This window comes from Equus przewalskii, chromosome 22 (genome assembly GCF_037783145.1).
Source record: "Equus przewalskii isolate Varuska chromosome 22, EquPr2, whole genome shotgun sequence".
Lineage (NCBI taxonomy): Eukaryota > Metazoa > Chordata > Mammalia > Perissodactyla > Equidae > Equus > Equus przewalskii.
The window spans coordinates 41,224,922-41,229,237 of record NC_091852.1 but is presented as its reverse complement, the minus strand read 5'-3'; positions in this window follow the sequence as shown (position 1 = coordinate 41,229,237).

Below are 4,316 nucleotides of genomic sequence, written 5' to 3'. Positions count from 1 at the left end.
CATACATAAAGCATGTAGCACGAGAAACCCATTTTTAAAATGTTTTAAGGTCCCCTTACATTTATAGAACCTGGAATATTAAATAAAATATGAGGAAATCATAAATATATAAGTAAAAACCTCAAACTATGACTCTTTCAAAAACTAAACAGTCAAAATAGTGAAAATTTTAAAAATTAAACACCTTTTACAGTAACTTGAAATAACGTTGTTCATTTTATGACTAAGAAAAATAACTTGGAGTCATTAAATATATTTTTTAGCCACACTTATTTCTATTTGTCCTAGGAGACTTCAAATTTGCCCTCTAGCAGCAAGTTTCAGGGGTGGAAGTTTCTACTAAAACACCAGGCCAGATAATTTCTCACTTTGTAAATCAGCCATTGAACTCTTCATAATTCTTTGCCTTAAACCTATTTTCTCTTCTCAACTCCCATCCTGGTAACCATTTCATTCAAAATCAGTGTGCTCCCAGAACCAAATTCCCAGAGAGAAATCTCATGAAAGCCATGGATCCCCAATGTGGCTTGAACTCTGAGTACCAAAGTGCAAAATATACTGGTGCGTTTAAGCCCCATGATTGAAGCCTACAATCCGGACTATGGTACTGGCCACCCTTCTGTAATTAACTCAGTGTTGGGTGATTTCCTGTGTTTGTCTTTCAACAGAAGGGGATATAATGCAATAGCTTGAAAAATGAAAGACCTTCTCATTTACACATGAAAAACCATCTTATGTAGTAGCTCCACGGGGCTGTCTGCAGAGCTCCGTGTATACATTGCATTTAAGGGCTTAGATCTCTTTGCACCTGCTGTGTCACTACAGACCCCCACTAGTTTGAAGCCTGTTAGGGCAGGAGACTTTTCAGGCTGTCTACAGGATGCCAATACAGCTGGTCAACTCAATTCATTTGAGGAGAAAAAAAAAATCAGCCACTCCAGTAATGGAAAATTCATCAAGCCACCATTTCTTTGGTGCTGTGTAGACAAATAAACAGGTTACCTTCATTTTCCATTTTGCCACCTGTTCTGTGGGGCTGTATAGACCCAGCTCAAGGCTCATCATTTGTTTTAATCACACTAAATGCAGGACTGAATCAAGTTTCCAATCTGAAAGCTGCCATCTGCTCAACTCCAGAGAAGAGATTTAGAAGATGCTACCAGTTGCAGCCCCACAGAGGCCTGAGGCAGCTTTTCCCAATGAAAAATGCAGTACTCGCTGCTGTTTCTGTAAGACTGCCCTTAAGAGACAAAGCATTCTGTGTATTACTATATAAAGAGATTTATGCCACTGACCAGTTGTTTATAAGGAGGATGTAGTGTTCCTGAGCCGATAAAAGGACAGTAACCATTACCCAGTTAATAGAGTTATTAGCTAGAGCCAAATTGGTTCAATAATCTGAAAGCAACAGGGAGTAGCCCAGAAATTCTTTGACCACCCACACACTGTGAAGGACTTTAAAGGTAGCACATAAATGGTCTACAGAAAAAGCAGAGAACGTTAATAATACAACACACAGCATAGTTACATTTCACGCATCGCTCATCTATGAGCCACCTGGAGTATTTATCCCTCTTGGAAGATTTCTTCTCAGCAGCCTTGTTACTGGTGTCAACTTCTGGGAGTAGGGAGCTTATCCCTGGATGTTAAGACTTAACAAAAGTGTGATATTATTCAGTATGAAGGATAAATATGTATTATTACTCATGTTTCATAAATTACTTGCCTTATATAGAGGTATTTAACATTTGTGTCATCAAAGTAGATATTTTACTATATATCTAAAATTTATATTAATCATATTTTCTACAAGAACCTATGTTCAAGACCTAACCACTTGTCTTCAGTAAATCAGATCTAATAAGAGTCCCTAAATGTGTTATCACTTATCATTATATAAAGAGGAAAGAAACCATCAATAAATATCATTTATTTAAAAAGTCACTTAGCGTTAAACTTACAGTTTGATTTGATGACTAATAATATAGTCCCATACTCATGGCAATGGGCCAAAATAGGAATTTCCATGAAAGCAGTATATTCCAAAGGGTAGAAGGCTAAATTAGAAAGACTTTCAAGGTCAGTAAATGACCAAATTCTCTTCACATTTACAAGATTCAAAGTGCCATCACACTGCAGAATTTCCACCTCAGAAGACTACAATTGGCTAAAGTTGTGAGTTGCCTGAAATTAGCTTTCAAACTATAGTCTCCTTTATTTTGTTTTCAAGATAAGATGCTGTGTTAAGACAAAAATTTGTTTTCACCCTTAATTTGAAGCAACCTAGACTTGGTTGGGATGGGGGAGACGTTGTCCGGCTGGATTTTAAGTGGATACTCTAACGACCAAGTCCCTGCTTTCAATGAGCATGCATCCTTCAAACGTGGGGTGCAGGCAGGGGACAGGAAATGACATTACAGCACTAGCGTTTTGTGATATTCTAAAACAAATGATTACTTAACAAAATGAATGAGTGCTTTATGCAATGAAAACATTGTAACAATTTGGTAGGTACAAAGATCTGGTTAAATACCAAATAGAGATGAAGTCTTTAGTAGGAAAGAACTAAAGGACTATGACCAAACACATGAATCAAGATCCTCTGTTGGACTTTGAACTCCAATTATAATGCTGATAGAAATTGTCAGTGCAAGAATGAATGGAGGGAGCAAAAGTGGGTGAGATTAATAATTGTCAGCTTATTTATTCTTTAATTTTGCTAGTTACCTATCAGTCATCCCTCCCCACTCCTTTAATAGAACTGTAAAAACTCTCCACAAGACTATATTCTACCAACATAAGTTCCTTGGGAAATCTGTCAATTCTATCGTGTCTCAGGAGTTCTCCTTCCCAATGCCCTCTGTCTGGCATTCTGGACTGATTCCTATGTGAGCTGTATACTTCTCTTGCTGGGATTTTCTCTCTCATGTATGCACTATAACTCCTGTTTTCTCAGTCTAATCTGTTGTTCTTGCTTACTCCCCAACTGTGTTATCCATAGAAGTTTTCTAAGAAACAATAAATAGGAAGTAAATTTTTGTAATCATCTATGTCTGGAAACATCTTTATTCTATCCTCAGATTCATGGAAAGCTTGGCTTCACATAGAATTATTCATGGAAAATGTTTTATTCCAAATTTTAAAGAATCAGCTTCCAGTATTGCCTTTCAGAAGTCCTATGATCTATCATGCATAACCCATTTTTCTAAGACATCTAGAGCCTTCTCTTTATTTTTGAGATTTCGACATGTTATGTTGCCTTGAAGTAAGTCTTTTCTCAACCATTTTGCTGAGTGCTTCATGGGTCCTTTCATTCTAGGAACTCATATCCCCCACCTTCCTGACAAAGTTGTCTCTTAGTTCCTTGATATTTACCATCGTCTGATTCTTTGCTCATTTTTCTCTTTCTGAAACTCCAATTAGTTGGGTGTTGAACTTCATCCCTTTGTTGTTTTGTTTTACTGTCTATATTACACCAATTTTTTCTTTTAACACTTCAATTTTTTTAAATATTATATTTTTAATTTCAAAGAACTCTTCCTCATTCCATTTGCTTCTTTGATTAATATCTGTTTTTGTTTGATCAGTATAACATTTTCTCTTATCTCTCTGAGAATATGAGTTACAGTTTTATGATGTGCTTTTCCATTCACTGCATGGACTCTGTTTTCACTAAGTTTTTGTCTCTTTCTCTCATGTTGATATTTTTACCCAAATTTCTGGTGGGCCTCGACTGTTCACTCATAGAGTGAGAAATTTAAAAACTAATCTAGAACTCTGTATATGGGCTGGACTCATGAATTCATGGGCTGCCCTATAAATTAACAGGGTTTCAAGCAAGATTTTTATAAGGAGATCCTCAAATGTTTGATTCTGGAAATGAGAATGCTTCCATTATAGGAATTAGACAAGTAAAGAGATGGACATTCTCATCATCAGATACACAAACATTGGCTTAAGCTCCCTATTTTCAAGAAGGAAAATCATCTCACCTCTACTCGGACTGAGATCCTTGATTCAAATTCCCTTTCAAGCCAGTTTCTCTGGAAAATAGACTTAATTCCTCCTTCAGAGATGGGAAAGAAGTAACTTCCTGGCTGTTAGAGTTGGAAAAAGCATCTGATGACTTTGCTTCTTTTACAAAAATAAACCAGTGCTCTTGATTTTGTCTCCCCCAAATTTTGCCATTTGCAGAACCTGATGCCTCTAAGCCCTTAGAATCTGAGGGACTTTCCAAGGTGTAGTGGGGACAAAGTGACCTTCTCCTCTCTGATGTCCTTCTCTATAGGTACCTAGGGCTCCACGTCTGCTCTGCC